Source organism: Vigna unguiculata, chromosome 4, assembly GCF_037176805.1.
Source record: "Vigna unguiculata cultivar grain cowpea cultivar isolate G323 ecotype 2 chromosome 4, ASM3717680v1, whole genome shotgun sequence".
NCBI classification, from domain to species: domain Eukaryota; kingdom Viridiplantae; phylum Streptophyta; class Magnoliopsida; order Fabales; family Fabaceae; genus Vigna; species Vigna unguiculata.
The window spans coordinates 21,686,276-21,703,481 of NC_140795.1; the positions used below are offsets into that span (position 1 = coordinate 21,686,276).

The following is a 17,206-nucleotide window of genomic DNA, read 5'->3' on the forward strand; positions in this document are numbered from 1 at the left end:
ATTTAATAGAGGTCATTTTGTAATTATTTAATAGAGGTCATTTTGGGGAGGTTACAAAAACTCTCCAAAGATAATCATGATATAAGTTAATTCTGATGAGTTCTATGAAAGCTAATAATAGAGGAGGTTTTTTATTTATTTTTAAGAGGTTAATAACCTCCACAGATTAAGTAGACTTTTCACTACACGTTCCTTCCCAGATCAGAAAAGCTAAGTCTCCTCAGTCGCAAAATATTGTCGCTTCGGAAAATCTATGTTTTTCCCCAAATCATTTCCGCTCTGCGATTCAGCTCCGTCGTAGCCTTTCTGTCACGCCGTCTCCGTCGTGGCCTTAGTAGCTAATTGCGATTCAGTCTCCGTCATAGCCTCCGTCGTAGTGTGAGTAGCGAATCAGTCCCTTAGTGATCTAGTTCCGTCACCTCCTCTTTGTCACTCTATCACTCCGTCGTAGGTGGCCTTATCGCTCATCGGAGTTGTTCGCTCTGTTCCGTCACTCTATCACTCTATCGGAGTTGTTCGCAGCTTTTAGGAGCCTCCACTTTCGATTATTTCCCAGCATTCCACTTTCGATTTGCTTGCAGTCATGGTACCGCTATTCACACTTTTATCTAATTTTTCACACAAGAGAATGTTGAAACCTAATTTTCGTCAGTGTGCACACAACAATCCAAATTGAAATTTCACACTTGCATACTCATTCATTGTTGTGTTTGCACATACATTGACGTTCTTAGGCGGTGAATTTCTCTAGTTATCTTAGTGTTAATATTTCACCATTTAGAATTTGATAGAAGAATTTTATTTATCTTAGTGTTAATATTGCTATGTTTATGATGTGTGCAAGTCAGTCATGTAAAATTTGTTGGAATTGTGATGTTATTTCTTGTTCACGAGAATTTTCAGGAAAAATCATTTGTTTCTTCATTCATTTTGATAGGTTAGTTAACTCAGGAAAATGATGAAACAGAAACTTTGCTGAGCCAGGGTCCACAACACAGTACTTTTCATACTCTTCATTGGCAGGATCTTTTAAATGTTTTTAGTGCCTTTGGTTTCTTAATAAATTTTATATGCGAAATGGTGTCATTCATCCTTCAGGTAATAATCTTACTTCAGTTTTATAAGACGTTTGTTTGTAGTCCATGCTGACATATACTTATTTTTCAGCTTATCACAAGTCAGGGGTAAGAATGCTGATGTTTATCAAGAGGCCACTGAAATTAGAGTATGTAACTAGTTTTAATATATCATTATTTGCATTATACCTTTATCTGTAGGATTATACCGAAGCCTTTCAAAAGCAAACAATTTGGAGGGATTAATGGCATTGTTTTCTATGTTCCATCATATGGCAAGTAAGAGAAAATGAATGAGAATATTAGACTTATGAAATGATTCACAAATAAGCAAAAACTCTTATCCATGATAGAGTTTCAAAAAGTATTGGAACAATATTGATAGTTGTCGTTAAGGTTCTTAATGCTCTTTTTGCAATTGCATAATTTCTCTATAATTTATCCTGCATAATCATAAGATGCATGCTTTTACGAGTGCACCCTTCATTCTTGTCTTTCACACTAATCCATCTTTTATGTTTGTAGATTCCAATGACAACTTTAGAAGTACTTCGAAGTTGGTAAAATGGTTTTATACTTTTACTGATAAAAACATTTGTTAAGCCAGAATTAGAGCAACACAGCACAACACAGATTATTCACTTAGCAAATATGGAATTAAATAAGTTGTTTTCAATTTGAAACAGTGTTTGTTTGGTAATTTGAAATAGCCTTTCCAATTCATTATTTCCATAGAATCTTCTTCATGATGTATTTTTATAAATTTACTAAATCTTTAAAGTTTTCTTTTTATTTACATTTTAATAATGATTTTTGCAGGGGGACCAAAATTATGTTGGTATCATACCGCTGGTTCTGTATTTTCTCTGTTTTGATTATTCTTGATTATATTGTGCCCTCTCCTGTTGTGGCCTTCGAGAAGTTCTTTGAACTGGGAATTATTTTCATTTAGAGATGGCTCCCTTTGTTCTATGTTCCCTATTTGGTTGTGCTTCCCCTTTCTCTTAAAGATATTCATGCTTCTTCTGCAATCAAAATCTGTTTTATTGTAGGTATTGATTACTGGACAAGCTCTTATTCTTATGGTTATGATGCTGAATAGAGATGATGATTGTTTCAATCATCCTTGGTGTCTGTGTGTATGTGTAATTAAGATCTTATTTGGATAAATTTCTCATAAGTAATGAGGATAGATAGGAAATAAGTTAATTGCAGAAGTTGATTTTAAACACATTGAAAACTTATAAGATAATTTATGGTCGTTCTTTTCAGCCTTTGCATTGGCATCATACCAGTGATTTGAATCTTGGAATATAACACTATGTGCTTTACCATATGAAAACTTTCTGATCTCTTACAATTTTAGGCAGACAATGCAAGAAGACAAGGCTCTGATTTACGAGGACTGGAAAGAGAATATTCTCCCCCTATTGGATTTAGCACTTTTAAAGCTAAACCCGAAATTCTTTGACATAGAACAATACTTTGCAGCGAAAAGTCTTATATCTTCACGGTCCTTTGAGATTGATGATTACCATGGTTTTGACATGGTTCCTTTGGCAGATTTGTAAGTAAAGCCTATGGCCATTAACATGGTTTTCTTTTGTAGTCTTAGTGTACACCTTTATTTTCCATTTCTTACATTTTAACTTCTCTGTAACTCAAATTTGTGACTGGTTTTAAGACAAAAGCGATAATTTCTAGATCTAGCTTTAAGGCTTTTCAAATTCAACAAATGCTGATAAATTTGATCTGTCAAGAAAATTGTGCCTTCTTGTATACTATTTTGAGAACTGCAGTAGTGCATCAGAATTTGTGATGCTTTACTTTTTAATTTAAGTAAATGGTTGTAGCAAATTTTCCAAAGAGATTGACCGTGTGTGTAATATGCACAAATTGTCTTTTGAGCTAGAAAACACAAATACAACATATGATATGAAGCAAGAAAATAGATAACAGACAGGACTATAATACAATACATGCTTTTAGCATAGTAAAAAATTATTTCGAAATATGGAATTGTTGTATTTGTAAACGAATCATTGTATGCACACAAAACTTTTGTTATTGTTGTTGTTCCCATCCAATTATTATGATATTCCCATTGCCTCTGCTTTAAAAGTTTAAAAATAAAAGTAAAACAATATAAAAATGTAACTCTAAAATGTTCAAAAGCTACATGACACAACTGTTATTTTGAAGAGTCCGTGCTTTCCTGTTTATGTATAAGATCTAGATTTGAAGATTTCCCAATCTAATAATGTGTATACTGTCTTCTGCACTAGATTCAATCATAAAATAGGTGCAGAAGATGTGCATTTCACTACTATGTCCTCTTATTATGAATCAGGTACTATAGATGTGTATACTTATCTATAGTACGTAGTTTTGCAAATATGCTTTACACTTCGAATTGAAATGTTCAATGTGCTATGCTACTCTTGATGCAACCTCTTATTATTCCCTCGAAGTTACTCTAATACTTAAGAGTTCCTCTTGCCTAATAACAGGTATTTAATACTTATGGGCTATTGGGTAATGCTGCTTTGCTTCATAGATATGAATTTACCGATCAAGACAATTCCTATGATATTGTAAACATAGACATGAAGCTGGTACTTCAATGGTGTTCTTCAGCTTTTTTTGACCGCCACAATAGAGCAAGAGTTTCCTTTTGGATCGGTATCAGTTGTTGGGAATTATCCTGAATCGAATGGTGGAACTACCCATCTGAATGGAAATATCTTCCCTAACGAAGCATTTAATATGAGCAAGAAATCCTTTGATGGCTTCTTCTTGTCTCCATTGAAGCTTGCATGAAGAATGGAGGCTCCATGAATGGTGTTGGATCCGGAAGCATGAACGAAAGAAGCTTAAGGTGTTTGGTTTGGTGTAGGTGAAAGGATTCTTAAGAGAGGTGAGGCCAACTCCTAAGGAAGAAGACTAGAGTAAACTAGAGAAGAGTTTACTCTAAGGTGAGCTCAAAAGAGATTTGTGCACAAATTTGGGCAGCAATTCATTACTCAATTTCAAGCTAAAAAATACATCTCCTAAGCCTTCTATTTATAGGCTAAAATGAGACCAAGGAATCTCCAAAAAGTGGAGGGAAAAAGGAGTCTAGAAAGTTGAATTTTGAAGCTAACTCTCATCCTTGGAGAGCAAGTTTGAGAAGCTTCTAGCTTTTCTAGAGTAGACACACTACTCTTGGCCCATTTGGCCCAATTCCCCTTTTTGGTCCAAAATTACTTCTAAAGCCCAATTTCCTCTAAAGCCCAATACATGGCCCAAAGAAAACCCTATTCTACTGGGCCCAAAATACAAAGCCCAAAATAAAATCCTAATCTAGTATTTACAATCAAAATGTCCTAGGCTAGGTCTTCACATCTTCCTTGGCCCATGTGAAGTTCATCTTGGGCCTTGCATGCACATTTAAGGCCCATTCCTCTTGTGTTCTCCTAGCCATGGCTCTTGTTGTAGGTCCCTTGGCTCGAGGCATCTCATCATCCCCTCCCTCTTGAGAAGGATTTGTCCTCAAATCTATAGTCTCTGCCTCATCATTTGTACCACCTGCAAAAGGTATTAAGTCAGCAACATTAAAGGTGGCATGCACATCATAGCCTTCAAGCAACTCTAGCCTATACACATTATCATTTACTCTTTTCAGCACTTTAAAGGGACCATCACCTCGAGGAATAAGTTTAGACTTCCTTTGCTTAGGAAATCTATCTTTTCTAAGGTGTAGCCACACCCAATCCCCTTCTTCAAAAATCATTTCCCTCTTCCCCTTATTGTTGTACTTAGCATACTTCTCTGTTTGTTGCTGGATTTGTCTTTTAATCTTTTCATGCATTTTTTTAACAAAATCAGATTTTGCCACCCCTTCTTTATGAATAAAATTAAAAGATGTAGGAAGTGGTAGCAAGTCCATGGGAGTGAGAGGATTAAAGCCATAAACAGCTTCAAATGGAGAGATTATATTAGTCCTATGAACTACTCTATTGTAGGCAAACTCAATATGGGGAAGGCATTCATCCCAAGATTTGTGGTTCCCTTTCACAATTGCCCTTAACATAGTAAACAGAGACCTATTAACAACTTCAGTTTGCCCATCAGTTTGTGGGTGACATGAAGTAGAGAAATTAAGCTTAGTTCCTAACCTTGACCAAAGTGTTTTCCAAAAGTGGCTAAGGAACTTGGTGTCTCTATCAGAAACTATGGTACGGGGTATACCATGAAGCTTGACCACATCTCTAAAGAAAAGCCTAGCAATGTTGCTAGCATCATCCACTTTGTGGCAGGGTATAAAGTGTGTCATTTTGCTAAAACGATCTACCACTACAAAAATGGAATCAAAACCCCTTTGTATTCTTGGGAGTCCTAAGACAAAATCCATACTTATATCTTCCCAAGGGGCTGAAGCAACAGGCAAGGGGGTGTATAATCCATGAGGCATTGTTTTAGACTTAGATTGTAAGCATGAAACACATCTATTACAATGCCTTTGGACATCCTTCCTCATACGGGGCCAAAAGAATTTCTCTTTTAAAAGACCTAGGGTTTTTTCGACCCCAAAAAGACCCATTAATCCCCCTTCATGTGTTTCTTGAACAAGGAGTTTTCTTTGTGAACCTTGGGGAATACAATTTTTTCCTTCTTTAAACAAATACCCCTCATTCACATAGAAACCTCCTTGAGCTCTTTCCATACATTCAACATAAGTAGAGGAAAACTCAGAATCTTGATTATACATTTCTGGAATGTGATCAAATCCAAGAATTTGGGCTCCCAAATTTGAAAACAAGGTGTGCCTTCTAGACAAGGCATCAGCCACCACATTACTTTTGCCCTGCTTGAACTTTATCACATAAGGAAATTGTTCCAAGAATTCCATCCACTTAGCATGTCTTTTATTCAGCTTATGTCGGCCCTTCAAATACTTTAGCGACTCATGGTCACTATGAATGACAAACTCTTTGGACACAAGGTAGTGTTCCCAAGTTTGAAGGGCCTTAACTCAGGCATACAATTCCTTATCATAGGTGGGATAGTTAAGGGAGGCACCATGAAGTTTTTCACTGAAATAAGCAATTGGGTGCCCTCCTTGCAACAACACAAAACCTATTCCTACACCGGATGCATCACACTCTGGCTCAAAGGTTTTTGAAAAGTTTGGTAAAGCTAGAATGGGTGCATTGGTAAGATTTTCCTTGAGTTGTTGAAAATCAGACTCTTGTTTTTCACCCTAATTAAAAGATACATCTTTCTTGACAAGTTCATTGAGGGGTGAAGCCAAAGTAGAGAAGTTAGGAACAAACCTCCTATAAAAGCTTGCCAAACCATGGAAGCTCCTAACCTCTCCAACATGTTTAGGAGTAGGTCATTCTTGGATGGCCTTTATTTTTTTAGGGTCAACATGGACCCCATTTTTGTTCACAACAAAACCTAAGAAAACTACACTATCTACACAGAAAGTACATTTCTCTTTATTAGCAAACAAACTATTTACCCTAAGGATGGTAAGGACAGACCTCAGATGGTCTATATGCTCATGTAAGATCTTGTTATAAATCAAGATATCATCAAAATAGACAACCACAAACTTTCCTATGCACTCTCTAAGGACATGGTTCATTAGCCTCATGAATGTGCTAGGTGCATTAGTAAGCCCAAAGGGCCTCACCAACCACTCATATAGTCCAAATTTGGTCTTAAAAGCGGTTTTCCACTCATCACCTTCTTTGATTCTTATTTGGTGATAACCACTCTTTAGATCAATTTTAGAAAACATGAGGGACCCATGCAACTCATCAAGCATGTCATCAAGCCTAGGGATTGGATGCCTATATTTAATGGTGATGTTATTTATGGCTCTACAATCACAACACATTCTCCATTTCCCATCCTTTTTAGGTACTAACAAAACAGGCACAGCACAAGGGCTAAGGCTCTTTTGAACCCAACCCTTCTCCAACAACTCTTGGACTTGAGACTCTATCTCTTTCGTTTCTTGAGGATTTGTCCTATAGGTTGGTCTATTTGGTAGACTAGCCCTAGGCACTAAATCTATTTGATGTTCAATTCCTCTAAAGGGAGGAAGCCCAATAGGCCCTTCCTTAGGGAGTATATTCTCAAACTCTTTCAAAAGATTTTCAATTTTAGGAGGTAGATTCTTAAGCTCAAGAGTTGTGGCAGTACATGTGAGTGTTCCTTTACACAACAAGAGGCATGAAGGTTGTTCATCATTGAGAACTTGGTTGAAAGATTTTACAGTCAAAATGTTCTCATGTTTAATGACCTTGGGAGAAGGAACACCAATCACTCCCACCTCAGATTCATCTTTAGTTACTTTTTTGGGAGAGAGGGAGGACTTTTTTTTTATCCTCTTTTCTCTCCTTTTCCAACTTCTTTCTCATTTGGATTTGATCCTCTACCACTTGGGATGGTGATAAAGGATGCAAGACAAATTTTCTATCCTTGTGAGTGAAGGTGATTTCATTGGTAAGACCATTATGCATGGTTTTCTTGTCAAATTGCCAAGGTCTTCCTAATAAAACATGGCAAGCTTCCATAGGTACTACATCACATAGCACACTATCTTCATATTTCCCTATGGATAACTTGACCTTTACTTGATGTTGGACTGTCAAATCCCAACTTTCATTAAGCCAATGCAATTTGTAAGGTTTTGGATGGGGAATGATAGTCAAAGCCAACTTATCAACCAACCTTGTACTACAACAATTGCAACATGAACCACTATCAACAATGAGAGAACAAGTGTTTTCTAAAATTTTACATCTTGTATGAAAGATGTTCTCTCTTTATGTTGGCTCTTTTGGAATGGGTTGGTTGCTAAGAAGTCTTCTAATCATTAGAAGATCTCCTTCACAAGGATAGACAATTTCCTTAGACTCATCATTAGACTCCTCACTAGAAGTCTCACTCTCACTTTCTTGCTCATCTTGGCTACTATAGTGGTCAACACCCCTTAAGATCATGGTCCTTTTAGTGGGGCATTGAGATGCAACATGACCTCTACCAAGACACTTGAAACATTTTATTTCACTAGTGCGAGTGTGTGAAGATGTGCCTTCCCTTGGTTTCTCCTTTTCCTTGAAACTTTTGGAGGGTTCCTCTTTGACTTGGTTACCCTTCCTCTTGAATTCTTTCTTGGTATAAGAGTTAGAGTAGTCATTTCAAAAATTTTTCCTTAGAATTTGTTGCTCTACCTTTATGCGAAGTTGAACCAAGTCATTTAAGTCTTGGTAGGGCAACAATTCTACTCTATCTCTTATCTCAAGACTTAAGCCACTAAGAAACCTTGCAATGGTGGTATCTTCGGACTCCCTAATCCCAGCCCTCATCATATATAACTCCATCTTTTGTCTATATTCTTCCACTTTCATTTTATTTTGATGGAGTCTTTGGAGCTTATCCATTAGCTCTCTATGATAATAGGAGGGAATATGTCTTCTCCTAAGGGCTCCTTTGAGGTCATTCCAATATTTGACCTCGGGACTTTGATTGATTCTCCTATCTCTTTCGAGGGCAGTCCACCCATACATAGCATTGCCCTGGAAGCTAAGGGTAGCTAAGGGTACTTTCCTCTCCTCACTTATTTGATGGCAAGCAAAGAGTTGCTCAACCTTCATTTCCCAATCAAGATAAGCTTCAACATCATCTTTCCCATAAAAATGAGGGAGGTCTATTCTAATGGCTCTTGGTTCCCTAGGCTCTCTTCTTTCTCTTCTTAGAGGAGGAGGAGGTTGATAGAAGTTGTCAACTAGTCTATTATCTTCTTCATAGTGTGTGACTAGTGTTGGAGTGTGGGAGTACAAATGTTGACTCCTATTACTCATCCTCTCATACAACCTTTCCATATTTCTTGTTCCCTTCCTCTCTTCATCTAAAAGTTGATGAAACCTATCTCTTTCTTGTTTTTCCCTTTCCCTTACAATTATTTCATCTTCCTTCCAACGTAGTAGTGCTCTCAAATCAAAGGCAATTTGTTTCAAACTTATTTCTTCTTCATTTGAAGCACTCATACATTGAGAAGGAGGTTGAGACATTTTTTTTTAGAAGACTTTGGTCTTTAAAAGAAAATTTCAAAGAAGAAGTAGATAGCAAAAGCTTTTAGTTCTCCTCCAGGAAAGAGAGGTGAATCACTTGGATTGCTTACATGCCAAGTCTTTCCTAGCCAAGGGAACTTGAAACTTTTGTACAAAACTTCTTAAATGAAATTAATTCAAAGACTAAGTTGACACAACTAAACTATCAAACAAGAAAATTAAAAACAAGAAAGATTATAAGCTATATGCGGCCTAAGTTTTGGTAGAAGTAGAAGGCACTTGGAACCTTCAAACTTCACCACTAAAAGCGCTTCACTAATGTATAGAAGAGGTTCTAGTTAGGAGATGGGATTGAGTACCTAAGACTCCCCCAAGACACCTAACTAGGCCATGAACACAAGAAGGAAAGCATTACAATTTTACAACTCAATTTGAATACAATCAAAGTGCACAAAATGTAAAAGGTCTTTTTGGCTTTGTCTTGGCTTGGTCCTCACAAGTGTTTCACTCTTGCACTTCCTCTTGATCTCACCAAAGAGGATTCTCTTTCGGGACTAGGTACTCCACCTCTTAGGATGCTACCTTAGGAAAATTAGATCACCTCCAAAAAGAAGTATGCACCAAATATAGAAACCAAACCAAAAGAGGTCAAGAAATAAAGCAAGAAAAGCACAAAATTATAATTGCTAAACCAAAAGTGAATAATGCCATGACAAACTCAAAGGATTACCAAAGAAATGACAAACTAGAAATAAGGTAAAGAAACAAGATAAGCACTCAAATGAATTACCTAATGAATGGCACTAGAATGGATGAAAAACAACCAAAATAAGCTAGAAAACTGCACTGAATTTGATTTTTCAATTACTGCCAGTCCAAAAACGTGAATTCAGGCCTCTGCTTTAGATATTTTCCATTTTTCCATTTCTCAACATTTTTCAATGATTTTTTTTTCACTTTTTCGTCTATGTCTTAGCTAAAAGAGGCAAAAATTAGATTTGGATTTTCACCGGCCAATTGTTTATGATAAATCAAATACAAACAGTGTGCAGTCAGACAGAAACTGGAACAGCAGTAAAATGCAACAAAATAATGCTCTCAAACTCAAGTGATGGTAGTAATTCTAGTGTATTTCTTTTGATCTTTTCTTTTGATTCTTTTTGGCACTTGCTTGTATTCTTTTTGTGCTCTTTTTCTTTCTTTTTATAGCTCTTACAGCAGCTAGTTTCCACCACAAAACAGAATCACCACCACACTATGCTTGATCATTTGCATTTTAATGGAAACAAAAAGCACAAAGGAGAAGGAAACTTAAAGGAATCAAAAGAAGATCATGAAACACAATGAAACACAATGGAAATTGACTCTAAGACATTGCTAAGATCTAAATAGCAATCTGAACTCAAAAACAGAAATGAAAAAGCACCAAAGCACAATTAATTGAAAGGAAATTTAGTGTAGTTTATGGTGATTTTAAGCAAGCACAAGGAAAATTCCCACTAGACATTAAGATAACTAAGGTTATCTAGATGTGAAGGTTCATTTTCAAGGCTCAAAGAGAGAAAAGAGTGTTAATTTTTAAGGATTAAAAACTGCACTCAAATCTGAAAAAAAAAATTCAGCAGCACATCACCAACAAATTCAAAGAAATTAAAAGCTAAACAAGGAATTAATGACATATATGGACTAAACATGACTCTAGACAAAACATATAGATCTTAAAATCAAAATAAACTCAAGAATCAAGAGAATGAGCTGAACAAAAACAACAAATACTCAATTAAAATGAAAAGTAAGCGGTAGAAACCAAATAGAACACCTAAAGCACACAAGGATGGTTCAAGATGAAGCAAATGAAGATGAACCAAAGGAAAAAGAAATTAATACTCAAAATAAAATGAACAAAAACAGCAAGACAAGTAGGAGAAGTGATGAACAACACGAAATTGAAAGAAAATTGGAGAAGAAGCACTTAACTCACTAAAACCAAGGCTCATGATACCATATGATGGCTTCTTCTTGTCTCCATTGAAGCGTGCATGAAGAATGGAGGCTCCATGGATGGTGTTGGATGCGAAAGCATGAAGGAAAGAAGCTTAAGGTGTTTGGTTTGGTGTAGGTGAAAGGATTCTTAAGAGAGGTGAGGCCAACTCCTAAGGAAGAAGACTAGAGTAAACTAGAGAAGAGTTTACTCTAAGGTGAGCTCAAAAGAGATTTGTCCACAAATTTGGGCAGCAATTCATTACTCAATTTCAAGCTGAAAAATACATCTCCTAAGCCTTCTATTTATAGGCTAAAATGAGACCAAGGAGTCTCCAAAAAGTGGAAGGAAAAAGGAGTCTAGAAAGTTGAATTTTGGAGCCAAAAAAGAGCATGTGAGAGGTGTGCTTGCCACCTAAGCAAGTCACACTTGTCTTGCCATGGGAAGCTAACTCTCATCCTTGGAGAGCAAGTTTGAGAAGCTTCTAGGCTTTTCTAGAGTAGACACACTACTCTTGGACCATTTGGCCCAATTCCCCTTTTTGGTCCAAAATTACTTCTAAAGCCCAATTTCCTCTAAAGCCCAATACATGGCCCAAAAAAAACCCTATTCTACTGGGCCCAAAATACAAAGCCCAAAATAAAATCCTAATCTAGTATTTACAAGCAAAATGTCCTAGGCTAGGTCTTCATATCTTCCTTGGCCCATGTGAAGTTCATCTTGGGCCTTACATGCGCATTTAAGGCTCATTCCTCTTGTATTCTCCTAGCCATGGCTCTTGTTGTAGGTCCCTTGGCTCGAGGCATCTCATCATCCTTGCTGCCTAAAAGGGTTTGTGATGCTTTTTTGTCGCTTGCTAACATGAGGGAGAGTCTCTATGGTTTGAATTTACTCTGGAATATGATATTGAAGCATTGGAAAGGTGTAGTTTAGCTAGAGAGAGGAAGCTGTATCATTCTTTGGTGCTGCGCATCAATGAAAGGAAGATTCTTCAAAAGCTCATTCCTTTTCGTCTTGGTAAGTTTGTTATGTTTTTATGCTAGTTAGTTTGAAACTTGTGTACTTAGCAATACAAAAGAAAAGGTTTTTCATTGTAGAACCTTGGATCATGTATACTGGAATTTTAGAATATTTTCAATTTAATAAGCTTTCACAACTTCTTGTTTAAAAATAATATATGTAATTAATATTTTTTATATGCAGGGTAAGAGTTTGATCCAAACCTTATATTGGTTGTTATTCTTTCTACTCTCCATTTTGAAAGCTCCTTCTTAATGTTCACCAAATTAAAGTTTCTTTTCTTGGATTCTTCTATGAGTTAAATTTAGTAGTGATTTATAAGTTATATTTCTCTCTGTTATGATGCTTTTGTATCTTATATATGTAAGAAACCTGAATAACCCATATTTTAGATTTAGAGGAGTAAAAGTTTAATACGTTCATTTATATTTGGATTATAGGTTGGAATATTAACGTTAATAAACATGCCCATATATCTTGTTTTGAGAATCTTAAGAAGAATGTGCCTTGCACCACTAGCCGTTGCAACACTTAACGCTGATATTGATTTTGTATTAATTTTGGAAAACCTTGGTAACTTTTAGTAATATAGATTAAATTTATTCTCTTTGTTGTTCCAGAAAATTAAGCACCACAAGTTTAGATTTAATGGGCACAATGTAATTTGTTTTTCATTGTGGTTTATGCAAAACTCCAGGGCTACTTATACTGGTGACATTTCTTTTCCTTTTAGGAAAATGTGTGCCTACATAATTGACCCACTTTTGATGTAACCGTTTAGCAACCATTTTGATGGGATACAATCTTCTTTTGTTTCATTCCCATGTACAAAAAAATGGACCCAATTTTAATGGTTGGGCATTCGGCAATAACCAATTTCAATGATTAGTTACTCCACTCCCTTGGTACCTTTATGTTATTCTTCATTTGGAATTAAAACTACATGTATAATAGGAATTTTAAAAATTAAAACTACCAGTTTTTATATACCTTTTCATAATTTTTATCGAGTTACAATTTTTATTTTCTTTTAAACTATATTAAATTTGTATTATAAAAATTCATAAAAATTATTGCATAGTGTTTTAGTGTTTAAAGTTTCAATCTAGTATACCATAAAACTCGTGCTTCTTTGCTCTCATTTATTTGGTGCGATTTTAGATAAAAAATCGTCCAGTGAAACATTACCCATGGCTAGTAAGGTTTCGTTATGATTCAAAGCATCAGAATGTCAAGTGAGTAGGATTTTTTTTTTTTATTTTGAATTTGCAATATTATTAGTAATTTGTGAGTAGTAATTTTTAGGTTCTGCATAATGATAGGAATGATTATTACAGAAGAGAATCCACTATACTCAATCTTAATCAGGTTTTTTATTTTATTTTTATTTTCTGAAATTAAATTAAATTTAATTGTCCTTTACTTGATGCTTGAATTGTGGAATGGTGATTTCTCTGTTTCTCTCTTCAGCTTCGGAAGCGATTTAGGAGAGCTAACAAGCCTCCTTAAATCATCGATACCAAATAGTAAGAAAGTAGTCATATTTAATACTACTTATCTATAACAACTTCAGTATTGTTAAGAAAGTAGTCAACAAAATAGTAAGGGTAAAGTAACCCAAAGTCGTCTCCCAACGAACACGGAATTGATTTTTAACAAGTTAGTTCTTATAAAACTATACAAGGGTTAGTCAAATAAAATTATAAAAAAATATAGGGGATTAAGATAAACAAAGATAGAAATAAAATTTAAAAGATAAAAAGAAATAAAAATAATAGTAAAGAAAATAGATTGATTCCATTGCTTTTTCAAAATAGATTCATCATCAGTTATCTAAAGATTATTGCTCAATTAATTATTGTTATAGATTTACAAATTAATCAATGTAAAGTCTCAATTAATATGTTGGCGTTCTCACTTTTAACCAAAGTACAGTCTCAATTAAAAGTGAGAACTTTTAGATTATCCACAGTAAATTCAACCAAAGTACAGTCTCAATCAAATTTACTATGCCTAATCATGTCTATTCTTTTATCTTCTCACCAAATAAAAAGCTTAACTAATCAAAGTAAAGTCTCAATTAATTGTAGTTAGAGTAAATACCTTTAACCAAAGTAAAGTCTCAATTATTGGTAAAAACTCATTTAATCATATGAAAGTTTCTAAATAAAATCAAAGTAAAGTCTCAATTAAATTTAAAAACCCTTGAACTCATATGATCAACATGCATATAGATTTAAAATCATTACTTTTTACGAGATTCAAAGATAAAAGACATAGATGAATTAAAACCTCAACAATAATAAAAAGAACAAAGAAATTAATTCATTCTAACCTCAAAATCCATAATGAAATTACAATGGAATCAACCTAAGAAGTTTAGCAATCCATGGAATACAAAAGAAGAATAGAGAGAAGAAAAGAGAGAGAAAGGAAACAAAATTAGGCACCCCTAAGGGTTCCAAAACTCCGAAGTCCCGAGCTTGTTTTTTTTTCTGCTTCTCCCTTGGTCTCTTTATATAGGAATTGGACTGGGCTTTTCTGTTGCTAAAATCTCTCAAATATCTTTTAAAATAAAGATAAAGATAAAGATTTAAAAATATTTGGAGAGATATAGATTGTTTGACAAATATAATTGGTTGATAATATCAATATCTAATATAATTAAATTAATTAATTAATTAAAGATATATGATAAATTATCACCAATTAGTATTTGTATTAATTTTCCAAATCAACCCTTTGCAATCTCCTTAAATTATCTTCTAAATAATCCAATATCTTCAAGATATATTTGTTTGTTGTGTAACTAAAAAGATTCAAGAAGATCTTGTCATATTTAAACAAATTTGGTAGTTATTATCTTTTAATATTTTATGATATAATTAAATAAGATAATTATTTAAAAATATCAAATAAAATATCTAAAGATATATTTTCCCAAATTATCTTCTATCATAAAGATAAAGAAAACCGCAAGGTCCAATTTTTTTGTTCCTCTCTTCTTGGTTTAGCCAAACTTCTTCACTTTTCCAAGTTTTTCTTGTCGTCTTCATGCAATGCTTGGCCTGAATTTTTGTGCTTTTGATAATTTCTTATTCTTTGATTTATCTTTAAGGTGTCATGAAGCTTTAATCAATTTATTTCCACACCTCTAAATGAGCTTAAAACTTAACTTCAGCTGCATCAACAAACGTTAAAATATCCAAAAATAATTTATGCAGCTAAAAATCACTTTTTAAGACATTTTTATCACACAAGCTCAAACAACCTAATTATCAAAATTATCAATTAAATCACTCTTTAGGCACACAAATTCAATTAAATACCCAGAATTAAACATTAAATGAGGGCAAAAATACGTACTCATCATACCCACACACTTATCCTTTTGCACTCCTGGGCAAAATCAAACAATTTCAAAATTTAATCTGAGGTATTTTATTTCACATCAACATTGGATCAAAGGAATGAACATCACTGGAGACAAATCAATACTCTAGAGATCAAATTATCATGTATATACAAACAGAAATGTTCTATTTTTCACACATAAGTTAATCTTTTGAATTCACAAGACAATCAATTATGAAAGAAAGCACTCAAGTTAAATGTGTATTTTCTCACCAAAATTCTCTCAAGTGTTTTGGCTTGTGTTTTCACTCAAAATACTCATGTAAGTAAACTCTCATAATACTTAACAAGACTCTAATATTCACAAACTTTCAGAAAATATGCATTCAAAGATCATGAGGACTTTTCACAGGTTATAATGGGGCTAAGGCAAAGGTAGGAAAAATTTTAAGATTTTTGGGTTTTTGAAATTAAAATATAGAAAGAATAATGGAGCATAATTTCAAAAACAACTCTTTTTCGTTTATTGCTTTGTTGCTCTCTCTTTTTTTTAGAAAGCAATTATTTCAACACTTTTTCATCAACAATTTTTCCTTTTGCCATTAATTTGTGGGTGAGGTACTCACCCACACACTTTATTCCTCAACCATTCCTGAACATAATCCATTAGCTCCTTCTTTCTTCCTAAGGTAGAATATGGTCTTTTTCTTTTTCAAGGTTATGCAATAGGCTTAAAACAAGAAAAAGAGGTTTAAAAGCACAAAGGGGTTACCAATGGATTAATATCAAGGTGGGCTTATTTGGCCAAGTAGCTAGAAACAAGAATTGCCTCAATCATATCAAATCATGCATATTCACCTAAGATGCAAAACAAAAGAGTCAAGCTAAACATTTGAGTATAAACAAACATGAGCAAGTCACTCAAGAAAAAAATAGGAATGACACATAGCAGTTCAACCTTTACATTAAGGCCCAAGATTCACAAGGTCAAACTCTTTCACAAAAGATTTAATCAAGAAATTCTCAAATCAACTCAATTAGTAATTCATAGAAACAAACCACTCATATCAACATGAATTTTATTTTTCCAAAATTATGATCATCCCAATTATTGAATCAAATCCAAAATCCAATGTCAATATGTTTTATTGAAAGCAGGAAAATATTTTTGGTGGATTTCTTATGAGATATATTGTTTAAAAGTTTCACTTAGTAAAAAGTTAATACTTTCACAATTTTCTCAAAAAGAAATCACAATTTTTTTTCTTTTTAAATGAAAACAAAAACAAAAAATTGAAAAATAGAAAAAAAATTCTACCTACAGTTTGTTTCCCCCACACTTATTTCAAAAAAAATGTCGTTGATTGACTTATTTTGGGGAGGAAACGAAAAATCTTGTGACTATTGGCTCAATCTGGCCATATGTCAAAATTTATTTTCTTTAATTTTATAAAGTACAAGTCAGCTTGTACAATTTTATTAAAGAAAACAAAAACACATATTTTTGAAATTTTTTTAATATTTTTAAAATTAAAAATAGAAACAAAAAACAAACATGCATGCAAATTAACTTTTCTATCAACAATGATTTCAAAAGAATTTGAATCTAAGCTTTTTACCTGTTGTAGCAACCTTTCTTCTTTTTTTGCAGCCATGTCAACAAAGATAACCACTGAAAACTTATTTGCATCATTCACATCAACAAA

The 17,206-nt window shown here is 34.0% G+C and overlaps 1 pseudogene across 1 annotated transcript; it reads left to right on the top strand.

The window, feature by feature from the left end:
* The first annotated feature begins 162 nt into the window (after nt 1–162).
* LOC146886940 (uncharacterized) lies at nt 163–12,334 on the top strand (annotated as a pseudogene). Its single transcript, XR_014994226.1, has 8 exons — nt 163–586; nt 938–1,098; nt 1,168–1,225; nt 2,443–2,643; nt 3,362–3,503; nt 3,587–3,853; nt 11,939–12,143; nt 12,330–12,334. The product of XR_014994226.1 is annotated as an uncharacterized LOC146886940 (transcript).
* The last annotated feature ends 4,872 nt before the right edge of the window (nt 12,335–17,206 follow it).